A 16,215-nucleotide genomic window follows, 5' to 3' on the forward strand; every position below is an offset into this window, starting at 1 on the left:
CATACACTTTACAATATCAATCTACATACATATCATCAATCCTTCTAGGTCAATATTCTGCCTACACTTCCTTCAATATATACATTTACTCAAGTGTTCTCAAGCTGCCGCAAACCTTCTTCAACATCAAAGTGCCGTCCAACTTACCAATTCCCATCCAAGTGCATAAATCACCATATAAACATGAAGTAATTCACTAGGTTACTAACTCACCATGCTCAACATTATTTCTCATCAATTATATGCATAATAAATCATTAAATACATGATCACATGGCTGTCCAAAATGGACATTTCAATAACTCTTCAAACTTGCAAAATTCCTTCACAAATCCAACACCCATAACATGCACACCAAGTTTAACAAAGAAATCTTTAAAAATACAAACTTACCTTATGATTGGAACTTGCCAAACCTTGATTAAACTTCTTGAAATTGGTATCAAACTCTTCCTTGTGATGTGGGGACAAATTTTAATGAAGAAACCTAAGAGGTTGGAGTTGAAAATGGAGAGTTAAGAAAGCTTGCATGAAAAATGGCTATGGAGTTTCCTCTCACCTTCATTCACGGCAATGTTGAATTCATGTGGAGAAGATGGAGTTTCAGCTGCATATTAAATGTACACATGTCCCACTATGTGTTTAATTAATTCCCTTAGTGGTCCACTAAAAAATTAAATCATATTTTAAGCTAAACTTTCACTTAATCCCACATTAAACCCTTGATTTTAGCTATTTATTTTAGGTACCACCAAATTAATTTTTCATTTCATTTTCTAAGTGTAAAATTATTTATTTTTAATGGACATTTAGGTCAAAAGACAATTCGGGATGTCAAATGACCATAATGCCCCTGTTCGGGTTATGTTCCCGATTTTTCGGTATTACCGGGTTTTGTCTGTTTTTCGATTTCTCACTTTTCTTTGTACTAATTATTTAATTTTTCTTTGATCTTTCTAATGATATTTATTCTTCAAAAAGGGTCTATTTAAGTCCTAAAAATGTTTTCCAGGGTTCCCCGCAGTCCAGGGCTAGTCAACGGTCCACGCCGTGACTTCCCGGTGCGGTCACCCATCGCTAGGTTTCCCGGCTCGCTTAACTTGATCACATTTCTTTGCTATTATTTTTCCTTTGTTTTTCTTGTATTTTCTTTTCTTGTATTTCATTATTTTATGTCTCCTCCCTCATGTCAAAGTGTAGTTCTAGGCATCCTAGCTGTCCGGACAACACTGGTCACCGGAGCAGTAGAACGCACTACCGAACTTTGGGGTGTTACACTTTAAATATAAATTTAACTTATATTATACATCCAATAATCTAGATTTGGTTTCAAGTCATGCTAGGGACTTTGTAAACTAATTGCAAACCAAACCTATTTAATTAATCAATTAAACTCTTTAATTAATTAATTAAATCATATTTAATTAGGTGATGACTTGTGTATGTGTGTGACTTACTAGGCTCATCACTAATTGGCAATGAGACATGATATCAACTCTTAATATAATCAGAACTCTTTCTTACCATAAATGATTTCTCTAAATCATTTTATGAACCTCATAGACCATGGTTAACACCTAGCATAGCATGCCATGGCCACCCAATTAGTAATAAGGTTTACCTTAAATGAACCTATAAGCATATGTTACCATGCACTAGAATCTCTCTGTTACAAAATTCCAACTCAAGTTGGAGTCATGGTTTATGTCAAACTCCATTTGCTATGAATATTATGTTCTCTTTTAATTCCAGTTCTTGATTAAAAAGATTTTCTCATCAAAAACTCTTTTCTGAATAAATCTATCTGTCCTGGCCAGGAACTTGAAACATCAAGAACAATTAAATGAACATAGGATTTTATCTCTATTTACTTAGAGGAACAGATTCCATCTTGATCAACACCTACCTCCATATATAACTAGTAGGAGCCAACACATGCCCATATACCCATACACAGTACAAGTATGAAAGCAGTATCAAACTCAAACTACCTATATACAAGATAACTGTGCTATCTCAGGTCTAAAGATTATATGCACTGATATGATTTATGACAAAACATTGACAAGAGTAAGCTTGTCGTAAGTGTCACTGGTTCGGCCTACTTATCATTTATAAGTGCCTATGATGTTTGTTATATGGCATGAGACTCACCATTCCATCTTATTTATATCTCATATAAATAACTTGGGAACAAACATGAATACAATCTTTCTGGATAAGTCATGTCCTTATTATGAAGTATCCTCGATTGTGAACCTATTTTTGATACTCCGTGCTAGAAATATTGTCACTCATATTCTTAACAACTTAAGAATAATATTTCTAACAAAATATCAATGGACCTTTTCTATTACACATAAATATATTATGTAAACGGAAAAGTGGAAATGCCTTTTATTAATAAAAATATGTACAAGATACATACTAAATGATATGCTCTAGGGCATACTACTAACAATCTCCCACTAGCACTAGAGCCATTCATTACAATATCTTAGACCTATCTTCTCAAGATGTCGGTCTAACTGAGTCTGTGACATAGGCTTAGTGAATGGATCACCGGATTTTCAGTGATGCTATTTTCTGCATGGCTACATCGCCTCGCCCAACTATTTCTCCGATAATGTGGTAGCGCCTTTCTATGTGTTTGGATTTACGGTGAGACCTTGGTTCCTTAGCTGTATGATCGCTCCATTATTGTCACGGTGTAGTGGAACTGGCGACTCAATGGAAGGAACTCTGTAAGTTACATCACGAACTTCTTTATCCAAATAGCTTCCTTTGCGGCATGTGATGCAAAGAATATACTCACCTCTATAGTGGAATCTGCAATCGTGCTCTGTTTGGAACTCTTCCAACCGATCGCACCTCCATTACAAATGAACACATATCCAGAGGTAGACTTTCTATCATCGATATCTGATTGGAAATCAGAATCAGTATAACCATCCAATTGCAAGTCTCCACCTACATAAATCAAGAATAAATCCTTAGTTCTTCTCAAGTACTTAAGAATATTCTTGTGACTATCGATGTTCCAAACTGGATTGGATTGATACCGCTAGTCAAACTAACATATGCCATATCAGGCATAGTACACAACATTGCATACATTAAACTTCCAATAGCCGAAGCATATGGAATCCTGGCCATCTTATCTCTTTCTTCAGGTGTCTTTGGAGACATCTCTTTAGAAAGATGGATAACATGTCTCACTGGTAACAATCCTCTCTTGGAATCAAGCATGTTAAACCTCTTTAACACCTTTTCCAAGTATAGACTTTGGGATAAACCAATTATTCTTTTCGCTCTATCTCTATAGATGCGAATTCCAAGAATATAGGTTGCCTCCCCTAAGTCTTTCATGGAGAATGTATTTGACAACCATACCTTTATAGTCGTCAACATACCTGTGTCATTACCCATCAACAGTATGTCATCCACATATAAGACAAGGAAAGTGATAGCACTGTCACTAACCTTCTTATATACACATGGCTCATCCTCATTTTTGATAAAACCAAAGGATTTAATGGCTTCATCAAAACGGATGTTCCAACTCCTCGAAGCTTGTTTCAACCCATAAATGGATTGCTTTAGCTTTCATACCTTGGAACCATCTTGGGATTCAAATCCCCTAGGTTGTTCCATGAAAATGTTTTCTTCAATGTATCCATTGAGAAAAGTCATTTTGACATCCATCCGCCAAATCTCATAATCATAGTATGCACTATTGCTAATAAAATCCTAATTGATTTAAGCATGGCAACAAAGTAGAAAGTCTCCTCATAGTCAATTCCTTGCCTTTGGCGAAACCCTTTCGCTACTAGCCTTGCCTTATGGGTCTCTACCTTTCCATCAGAACCAATTTTCTTCTTGAAAACCCATTTGTTCCCTATAGGTATAATACCTTCAGGTGGGTCAACAAGATCCCAAACTTGATTCTTATACATGGAATCAATCTCGGATTTCATAGCATCAATCCATTTTGAAGAGTCTATATCTGATATAGCTTCTTCATAGGTAAGTGGATCATCTCCATGATCTACTTCTTCATGAGTAGACAACTCTTGTTCTTCTTCATGAAGAAAACCATATCTCACCGTGGGTGAGATACTGGTTGTTCTACGAGGAGCAGTGTAGATGTTTCATCAACGGGTATTGGTTGACTAGATGGATCTATATCCATCGATGCATTGGTTGGTCGAATTCTCCAATTCTAACTCTATTTGCCTTCCTTTGCCTCCTTCTTGAACAAACTTGTTCAAGAAATGTGGCATATCTACTTATCACAATCTTTTGTGAAGTAGGCAAAAAAAAATAATATCCAAAACTATCTTTTGGATATCCAACAAATCGACCTTTTTCTGATCTGGTCTCCAATTTATCAGTGTTCGACTTTTGATATAAAATTTGGACAACCCCAAATCTTAACATGCTTAAGACTTGGTTTTCTTCCATGCCATATCTCATAAGGTGTGGAAGAAAGCGATTTTGATGGAATCCTATTCAGAATATACAAAGCTGATTCTAATGCAAATCCCCAAAAGAAGATTGGCATATCAGTATAGCTCATCATACTACGTACCATATCCAATAGGGTGCGATTTCTCCTTTCAGATACACCATTCAGCTGTGGCGTTCCTGGAGGAGTCAGCTGAGAAACAATGCCATGCTCTCTCAAGTATTCATCAAATTCAGTACTCAAATATTCACCTCCACGATCTGATCGAAGAGCTTTAATATTCTTTCCTGTTTGATTTTCTACTTCAGATTTAAATTCTTTGAACTTTTCAAAAGATTCATGTTTGTATTTCATCAAATACAAATACCTAAACCTTGATTTATCATCAGTAAAGGTAATAAAATAATGAAAACCCCCTCTAGCCATTTCTTTAAATGGACCACATACATCACTATGTATTAGCTCCAAAATATTTTCAGCTCTTAGCCCTTGTCCAACAAAGGGTGATCTAGTCATTTTACCCTGAAGGCAAGATTCACAAGTTGGAGTAGGCTCAGAGCCCAATGAGGATAGAATCCCCATTTTCTCCAATTTTGCAATCCTATCTTCTGCAATATGACATAATCTTAAGTGCCAAATATATTTTGAACTTGAGTTGGTTTTCACCATGGCATTGCATTCTTTTAGATCACTTGCATTCAATTTGTGTTTGTCATTATTATCCAAATAATAAAGACCATCATTCATATAACCCGAACCAACATATTTATTTCCAAAATAAATATTGCAAACATCATCAGTGAACTGAAATTCATAGCCATTTCTAGTCAAACTAGATATAGAAATGATGTTCTTAAAAGCATCAGGTACATATAAAATATTATCCAAACACAAAACATGTCCAAACATGTAAAAAGATTTAGATCCTATGGCTAAAGCTTCAGATTGAGCCATTGCCAATCAGGACTCTAATATCTTAAGAACGTAGTCGCTCTTGTTTGCTAGTTCCTGCATATCATTAGAAATGTGAACCGCACCAGATATCTAAACCCAAGTGTAGATGAACTATGAGTATCATCGAATCTAAATAACAAGATATGGACATACCTTCCGAAGGTGTATCCTTCTTGTCCTTCAGAGAAGCAAGATACTCAGGCGGTTCCTTTCCAAAGGCCCATCCTTTTGGCAGTGGAAACACTTTCCTTTGCCTCCATCAGCTTTAGTCTTCCTTTTCTGTTTAGCTATTTTCTTAGAAGGACCAGGAATCTGAGGTTTCTTTTTCTTATTGCCCTTCTTCTTATTGGACTTTCCAACAGAAGGAGATGCAACCAAAGCTACCTCTTTCCCTTTATTGCCTGGCATATTCTTTTGGGCAATAACCATCATGTTGAGTAAACCAGCTAAGGTGCATTCTTGTTTAGTCATATGGAAATTTGTCACAAAATTCCCAAAAGACTCAGGAAGGGACTGAAGGATCAAATCCATCTGTAGTTGGAAATCCATGTTGAAGTCAAGATGTTCCAACTGCTCAATCAGCCGAATCATCTTGTGGACATGATCCCCAATATTCTGTCCCTCAGACATCCTCATACGGAATAGCTGTCTAGATATCTCATACCTAGCATTCCTACTGTGCTCACCATACAACTCTTGTAGGTGAAGGAGGATCTCACTCGCACTCTGCATGTTCTCATGTTGCTTCTGTAACTCATTACTCATGGAAGCAAGCATGTAACACTTAGCTCTCATATCATGCTCCTTCCACTTATCCAAAGTATCATGTTCCTCTTGTGTGGCCTCTGGAGGTAAGGGACCAGGAACATTTGAATCTAGAACATATCCTATATGTTCAAGGTTCAGGACAAGCTTCAAATTTCTTAGCCAATCAGACAGATTTGGTCCTGTCAACCTATTGTGATCAAGTATGCTTGCAAGGATATTGGATGGTGGTGGTTGTTTTGTGCTCATTTTTATCAGAAAATTAACTGCAGAAAATAACCAGATTAATTAGTAAATGTATCATGTAATTAACCAAAATGATTATGGTCTTTTAATCAAATTGGTCCTCCCACTAACTTAGCGAATCCTACACTTCCAAAGTAGGAAACGGAAATCCTAGTTGGATGGATTTCTAGTGGGTGATTGAATTCTTATAATTCTATTGATCATCCTCAGGTACATCCATTATTAGAATTACAATAAACTATAAGTGAGCAACTCCTTGCCTATCACATCTCATGTGAGGTTCAATCCTTTGCCTAGCCCCTAATGCTCAAAATCTCAGGTACATCCATTATTGACTTATCTTGCATTAGTTAAGTTGATCCCATTGAGCTAGTAATTATGTAAATAATTTTAATGTCCTCAGGTACATCCAATATTGGCCACCAAACCATTTACATATTTACAACATCTCATGCTTAACAATTATTCTTAAGAAAATCTCTTAAATTAATTGCATCTCATGCAACTATTTAAAATTTCTTAAAATAATTGCCCCAATGGAGGGCCTATGTTATAATTACTTTAATTATAGCATATCCAACTTAATCATTTGTTTGGAAGATTTTATGGTCATTCTAATTACTATTAAGGTCTCACTTTGCGCATTATCCATTTAGCATGCATATATCATATCATTGCATACATTTCCATACATCTAATGCATTCATGGATAAGCAGTAAATATGATATGATCATGGACTTTCTAAGGGATTCAATTCTGAGCCACCAAGGATTGAATCAGGGTATTCCTAGGTGCATTTCATTCATTCATTTTACAAGAGTTGCTGAAGGAGTACATAATCAACACTTGATCTTGAATTCCTCCCACTGGTCCCACCAATGCTCTTGACCTCCTTGAACTTCTTGCAATCCAATATTACATAGTAATCCTTGGCATACCAAGGCGAATTTACAAGAACTTGAATAAATGAAATTACAACCCAAAAATTATTACAAACTTAATAATACATGCCCAAAATAAATTAAAATAAATTAATTAATTTACAATCCCAAAGAAACATAAAAGAAATAAATCCAATCACATTGGTCTTTTATAGTCCATGATCATCCATCATGCATATCACTATTTAACAATTAAATAAAACATACATACTTAAATTAAATTGAATATCTCATATTCAACTTAAAAATCCAGATTTGAATATGATTCAAATAAATTGAAAAATTCAGATTTGAATCTCATTCAAACAAATTTAAAAATTCATATTTGAATCACATTCAAACAACTTCAAAAATTCAGATTTGAATCACATTCAAACATTTTTTGAAAAATCAAATTTGAATCACATTCAAACATTTTTTTTAAAAAAATCAGATCTGAATTTTATTCAATCAATTTTAAAAAATCAGATTTAAATATGATTCAAACAACTTTAAAAATTCAGATTTGAATCACATTCAAACAACTTTTAAAATTCTGATTTGAATCATAATTTAATTTTGTGATTAAAAATCCTAATTAAACATTTTAATTAGTCATATGATGAACCTTTCATCATGCAACAATTGCAGAATTTAATAACAACCATGCGCACCATGATCTTCCAAAGCCATGCGCACCATGTTGGAGTTCATCAAGCATGCCGCCACACCTCTTAATCCAACCAGCAATGGATCAATCATCTCATGATCAAATCACACAATTAAATCATATAATAAACAATCTAAATGGAAAATATAGTGGCTCTGATACCAATTGAAGGAACGGAAGCGTGAAAAACACAAGTTTATACCATTGAATTCAAAAATTTTCACCTAGGGTCACATGCATCATGCAAGATTTATTTTTATCTATTTGATTTCAATGATAAACAATATATTAAAACTCTTTTAATATGTTTTTGGATCTGTATTTTCCATTTAAGATTTTAAAATTAATTAGATTTATTTTAGAACCCTAGATTAAATCAAGAACGATTACACTAACCTCTTGATGCACTGCAGCGTGTCTACGCCCTTGAGATTCGTCTTTAGGACACCAGATGTTGTCCCTCTAGCTTGTCCACACCAAGAACACCTATGGCAGCCCTTGAATAGCTTCTAAAGCCTTTTCTATTAATTAGAAATTCAAGTTCTGCCTTTTAAGAGATTAGAGATGTAAACAGGACACTAGAAACAATTTCTAGTGTTCTTAATTCAAGAGATTGATGGCTAATCTCTTTGAATTGATGAGAGATGAAGAAGAATAGAGGGAGGGCTGCAAAATGGCATGACCAAGGAGTGTGGCTACTAGTTGTATTTTATCTTCTCATAACAACACTTAAATAGCTAGGTTAACACATTAAACCCTTGCCACATGTCACCCTTTGATTAGCTCTAGGTTTAAGTGACCCAATCACATTGTGCCAAGTGTCAAACCTATATGTAATCTTGATTTTAATCATCTTACATGAGTAAAAAACATTTGGCAAGCTTATGTGTTATGCCATGTGTCACCATCTCATGGTGCCACGTGTCACACTGCAAAATGACCAAAATGCCCGTGTCTTAATTTTGAGTTCTCAACCCAAAATAATTATTTTTCTTCTTCTAATTAATTTATATCAAAAATAAATTAATTAATTAATCTCTATTAATTAATTTCTCATTAATTAAATTCATATTTAAACACTTTAAATATAAATTTAACTTATATTATACATCCAATAATCTAGATTTGGTTTCAAGTCATGCTAGGGACTTTGCAAACTAATTGCAAACCAAACCTATTTTATTAATCAATTAAACTCTTTAATTAATTAATTAAATCATATTTAATTAGGTGATAACTTGTGTATGTGTGTGACTTACTAGGCTCATCACTAATTGGCAATGAGACATGATATCAACTCTTAATATCATCAGAACTCTTTCTTACCATAAATGATTTCTCTAAATCATTTTATGAACCTCATAGACCATGGTTAACACCTAGCATAGCATGCCATGGCCACCCAATTAGTAATAAGGTTTACCTTAAATGAACCTATAATCATATGTTACCATGCAGTAGAATCTCTCTGTTACAAAATCCCAACTCAAGCTGGAGTCATGGTTTATGTCAAACTCCATTTGCTATGAATATTATGTTCTCTTTTAATTCCAGTTCTTGATTAAAAAGATTTTCTCATCAGAAACTCTTTTCTGAATAAATCTATCTGTCCTGGCCAGGAACTTGAAACATCAAGAATAATTAAATGAACATAGGATTTTATCTCTATTTACTTAGAGGAATAGATTCCATCTTGATCAACACCTACCTCCATATATAACTAGTAGGAGCCAACACATGCCCATATACCCATACACAGTACAAGTATGAAAGCAGTATCAAACTCAAACTACCTATATATAAGATAATTGTGCTATCTCAGGTCTAAAGATTATATGCACTGATATGATTTATGACAAAACATTGACAAGAGTAAACTCCATGTGCTTGTCATAAGTGTCACTGGTTCGGCCTACTTATCATTTATAAGGGCCTACCATGTTTGTTATATGGCATGAGACTCACCATTCCATCTTATTTATATCTCATATAAATAACTTGGGAACAAACATGAATACAATCTTTCTGGATAAGTCATGTCCTTATTATGAAGTATCCTCGATTGTGAACCTATTTATGATACTTCGTGCTAGAAATATTGTCACTCATATTCTTAACAACTTAAGAATAATATTTCTAACAAAATATCAATGGACCTTTTCTATTACACATAAATATATTATGTAAATGGAAAAGTGGAAATGCCTTTTATTAATAAAAATATGTACAAGATACATACTAAATGATATGCTCTATGGCATACTACTAACATTCTGGTCTTGACATTGCAACTATTTCATACCCCCACTAGGACCCACGTCTGTCACTGAAAGAAAAATGCACCTAAGGGTACAAAGTTAGTAATTTTAAAATTTTATAACCCTACGTTTCATGCAATATATAAACACTTTATACTATTGTAAAACACTTAGATTTGGTCATAAAACATGCTTTCTCAGTTGCTAATAAGCATAATTGCCATTAGGAAACAAAAGTCCCAAATTTAAACAAAGTTAGGGTTTAGAGAAAACCTTACCCTCAAAGGTGCAAAATCAAATTCTACCACCAATCCAAGGAGTGAAGACAAACAAGTGTTGGCCCTCTAGCCTATTCACATAAGCACCTTAATCAAAGCACCTTTGATGAAGCAAAAATCCCTTTGGAATCCTTCCTTGAATTTGGCCAAGGTGAAAGAAAGGAAGCTGTAGGGTTTCCTTTGTTTTAAATATATGGAAGTAATAAGAAACACTTTCTAAATATTTAATTCAAGAATATTAACACTTAAAACTCTTGAATTAAGCAAGGAAGAAAGAGAAGAATTTTGGCTATGGTGAAAGAAAGAGGTTTGGCCAACAAAGGAGAAGAAGAAGATAATTCTTGTCCTTTTTCACTTTTCCTTTTATGTTTTAATTTCCTTAATTAAAATTGATTTAACAAGTGTCCTCATTTGATTCATCAATCAAATGAGTTTTCTCAATATGATTGGTCCACTTGTCAAGCCTAATTTTAATTAAGAAATTAAATTTGGATTAATTTATTTTCATAAAATTAATTAATCCATTTTCTCTCCATTTTAACCAAGTCAAAGTTATCAAAATTTGACCAAGTCAAACTTATCAAATTTTAACCCAGTCAAAATTTCAAATTAATGAAATTAATTTTCTTCCTTACGCTTGGTTATTCAAGTTTATAATTAAATACTTTAAATATTAACTTGAACATTTTCATTGATAAATTTAGTTTCAAGTCATAATAGGAACTTTGTAATCTAATTGTAAACTAAAGTTATTAATTTAATTAATTAATTAATTAAATCATTTATTTAATTAATCAAATTAATTTTGCTTTAATCATAATGCTCTTATGTGTGTAACTTACTAGGTTCATTACCAATTGGAAATAAGAATAATATTAACTCCTTAATATTATTGGAACCATTCCAAGCCTAAAATAAAATTTCCTTTTCATTTTAATTCTTATAAATCATGGTTGACATCTAACACAATGTACCATTACTACTCAATTAGTTATGAATTATTCCCTTAATTCATGAACCTTGATCATACATAACATGCATTAAAATCTCTCTGTTACAAAATCTCCATTCCAACTAGAGTCATGGTTCATGTCAAACTCTTATGCTTAGAATCATATGTACTCTTTTAATTCTAATTCTTGATTAATGAGACTTTCCTGTTAGAAACTCTTTTCTGACTAAGTCCATCTGTCTTCGCTAGAAACTTAAATCCATTGAGAATAAATAAATGGACATAAGATTTTATCTCTATTTACTTAGGATAATAGATCCCATCATGACTAATACCTATCTCCATATATAACTAGTCAGAGCCAACACATGCCCATATACTCATACATAGTACAAGCATGAAAGTAGTATCAAATTCAAGCCACCTATATACAAGATAACTATGTTATCTTAGATCAAGGGATTATATGCACTATTATAATCTAGATGACTATGTATTGATAAGAGTAAACTCCATATACAAATCATCTTATGTCACTGGTTCAGCTTATCTTATAAGTATCCACTATGTTTATCATATGGCATGATACTCACCATTCCATCCCATTAGTATTTCATACTAATCCATGGAAACAAATATGAGTAATAATCTTTCCAAATAAGTCATGCCCAATGAAGTATCCTAGATTGTGAATCAATATTTATAATACTTGTACTAGAATGTTCTGTCACTCATATTCTTAACAACTTAAGAATAGAATATGCAATAAGATATTAAAGGACATTTTCAATTAAATTCAAACCATTCAAATTTAAAAGAAAATAATATTTTCCATTAATGGAAAATAAATATTTACAAGATACAATACAATGATATGGTCTAGGACATGCTACAAATAATCTCCCACTTGCACTAGAGACATTCATTACAAAATTTCAGACCCATCTTCTCAAGATGTTGATCTAACTGGTTTTGTGTCATAGCCTTTGTGAAGGGATCAGCTGGGTTGTCAACTGATGCTATTTTTTGCATGGCTATATTGCCTCTCCCAACTATTTCTCTAATAATGTGGTAGCGCCTTTTTATATGTTTGGATTTCTGGTGAGACTAAGGTTCCTTTTCTTGAATAACAGCACCATTATTGTCACAATATAAATAAATTGGTGACATAATCAAAGGAACCACTCCAAGTTTTGTTATGAACTTTTTTATCCAAACAGCTTCCTTTACAGCATCAGATGCAGCAATATACTCGACCTCTATAGTGGAGTCTGCAGTTGTTGTCTGCTTGGAACTCTTCTAGCTAACTGTGGCTCCATTACATATGAACACAAAACTGAAAATAGAATTTCTATCATCCACATTTGATTAGAAATCAGAATCTATAAATCCATCTAGTTGTAAATTACCTTATCCATAGATCAAGAATAAATCCTTAGTTCTTTTCAAGTACTTGAGGATATTCTTGACAATAATCTAGTGTTCCAAACCTAGATTAGATTGAAACCTGCTAGTCAAACTAATGGCATAAGAGATATCCGGCCTTGTACACAACATTGCATACATTAGGCTTTCAATTGCCCAAGCATATGGAATCCTTGTCATTTTCTCTCTTTCCTTAGGTGTCTTGGGAGACATTTCCTTAGAAAGATGGATGTCATGCCTTACAAGTAACAATCCTCTTTTGGAATCAAGCATGTTAAACCTCTTTAATACCTTTTCCAAGTATAGACTTTGGGATAAACCAATCATTCTTTTCAATCTATCTCTATAGATATGAATTCCCAGAATATAGGTGGCTTTCCCTAAATCTTTCATGGAGAAAGTATTTGAGAACCAAATTTTTATAGTAGTTAGCATACCAATATCATTACCCATCACTAGTATGTCATCCACGTATAAGACAAGGAAAGTGAGTGCATTCCCATGAACCTTATTGTACACAAATAGTTCATCCTCATTTTTTATAAAACCAAAAGATTTAATGGCTTCATCAAAATGGATGTTCCAGCTCCTTGAAGCTTGGTTGAGACCATAAATAGATCTTTTAATCTTGTATACTTTGGAACGATCTTGGGATTCAAACCCTTAGGTTGTTCCATGAATATGTTTTCCTCTATGTGTAACACCCCTAAGTTCGGTAGTGCGTTTTACTGTTCCGGTGACCAGTGTTGTCCGGACAGCTAGGATGCCTAGAACTACACTTTGTTATGAGTGAGGAGAAATAAAATAATGAAATACAAGAAGAGAAAACACAAGAAAAACAAAGGAAAAATAATAGCAAAGAAATGTAACCAAGTTAAGCGAGCCGAGAACCCTAGCGATGGGTGACCGCACCGGGAAGTCACGAAGTGGACCGTTGACTAGCCCTGGACTGCGGGAAACCCTGGAAAATATTTTTAGGACTTAAAGAGACATCAATTGAAGTAGAAATATCATTAGAAATGTCAAAGAAAAATTAAGTAATTAGTACAAAGAAAAGTGAGAAATCGAAAAACAGACAAAACCCGGTGTTACCGAAAAATCGGGAATGTAACCCGAACAGGGGCATTGTGGTCATTTGACACCCCGAATTGTCTTTTGACCTAAATGTCCATTAAAAATAAATAATATTACACTTAGAAAATATAATGAAAAATTAAATTGGTGGCACCTAAAGTAAATAGCAAAAATGAAGGGTTTAATGTGGAATAAATGGGAGTTAAGCTTATTATATGATTAATTTGAGTAAGTGGACCACTAAGAATTTTAATATGGATTAAATATAGTCATAAGTGGGCATATTACTCCCACTCAAACATCATCTTCTCCATTTCCCTCAACCTTGCCAAAATGAAGAAAGATAAATCCTCCATTGCCGTTTTGCATGGAGCTTCATCCTCTCCCTCATTTCACTTCTAATCACCTAAGTAGCTTCATTAAGTTTTATCTCCACATCATAAGGAAGAGTTAGATACCAAAATCAAGAAGTTTAGTGAAGGTTTAGCAAGTCCCAACAATAGGTAAGTTTGAGATTTTGAATATTGCTTTGTTAAACTTTGTATACATGTTATGGGTGTGTGCTTTGTGAAGGAATTTTTAAGTTTTGAGAAGTTCTTGATATATCCAGTTTGGACAGCCATGGAGTTGTATATTTGAGGATTTATTCTTACATATATTTGATGTGGATTCATGTTGAGTAGGGTGATTTAATGTCCTAGTAAGTTATTTCCAAATGTAATGGTAATGGTGCATTTGAAATTGAAGTTGAGGAAATTATGTGAAACTTTGGCAAGGTGGAGCATTTTGGCAGCCTTGAGACTCCATGATGAATGTATGAATTCATGAAGATATTGGCAGAATTATGACATTGAGGATTGATGGATATGTATATAAATTAGTTGTGGAAACTGTATGAAATAATGAGTAGTGTTTATGTGTAATTGTGGTTGTATTTAGACTTTATGAATTAGAGTTTTATTTGGTGTATTGAGGATGTTTGTAATCTGCCCAAAGTGACTTTAAAGTGAAGTGGTATATGGTTTTGGTAATGTACCAAAACAGAATGGGGTTGAGAGGTGGATTTGTAGCAAGGTAAATGTGTAATGAATAGATGTTTAAGCAATGTAATTAAGGGCAGTGTGCATTTTAACCTATAAAATTAAATGTGTAACTCCAATTGGTATGAGACCAATTGGAGGTGAGACTAGGCACAAAATGTGCCAACTTTCATTGAGAAAGCATACCAAAATTCTGCTTGCAAGGTAGCATGAAAAATGACCAATTCGGATTAAGTGCACATGAGGCCTGAAAATTGACCAATTGGGCAGCAGTTAGTGTTTAGGCCATAACTCACTCAAAACAGGTCCAATTGACCTGAAATTTTAACCATGAATAGCTAAGACCCATACCTACAAGTCTTGTGAAGACACCAAAGCCCATAAATGACCATAAGCACGTCAAACAGCTTGCACAAGTTCGGGTCCAAAAACTGGCCGAACCAAAGTTGACCAAAATTGACCTAAAATGACCTAATTTGATGCCATTTGACCAGCAATAGTAAAATGACCATAACTTGGTCTACATAACTCAGAATGACCTAAAATTTTGTCCCGCGTTCCATAAGACATAGATCTACAAGTTTTTAGTTTTGACTGAAACCCGAAAACCAAGGGAACTAGGTCGTCCGGCTAGGTCAAACTAGTATACCGGAATCCAACAAGTTGCAATAAAATGCACTAAACAAGGAAATGAAATTGGTAACGTGTACCAACCCTAAAACACTATCGAATGTGACATATTAGTGACACTAAAACCTAATTTACCTAGAATGCATCGAGGGTCGGTATATTAGGTGATTAAGCAAATAATAGCTTTCAGTGAATTACTTATCAAGCATCATCGATAGAGATAGTTTAACTTAGTACTGAAACACTTCAAATTGTGTTTCTCAGTTAGTAAAGACTCAGGGAAAGGGAAGGAAACACTGAGTTCAGACCAGGAGACAGTCATCAGAGGTTTGTGCACAACAACTATTTCATTTGAATTTTTCAATTGAAATGAATTATGACTATTTATACATTATTGTTTTAAATTGTGGAAATGTGTTTGAATGGATATTTATTGCTTGAAAAGCATTGTAAATGATTTGAAAACTGTGAGAAATTATTTGAATGATATTGATGGATACTTATTGATTGAAAAGCATTAGAAATGGTTTGAAA

Source organism: Hevea brasiliensis, chromosome 6 (assembly GCF_030052815.1).
Source record: "Hevea brasiliensis isolate MT/VB/25A 57/8 chromosome 6, ASM3005281v1, whole genome shotgun sequence".
In the NCBI taxonomy this organism is placed as follows: domain Eukaryota; kingdom Viridiplantae; phylum Streptophyta; class Magnoliopsida; order Malpighiales; family Euphorbiaceae; genus Hevea; species Hevea brasiliensis.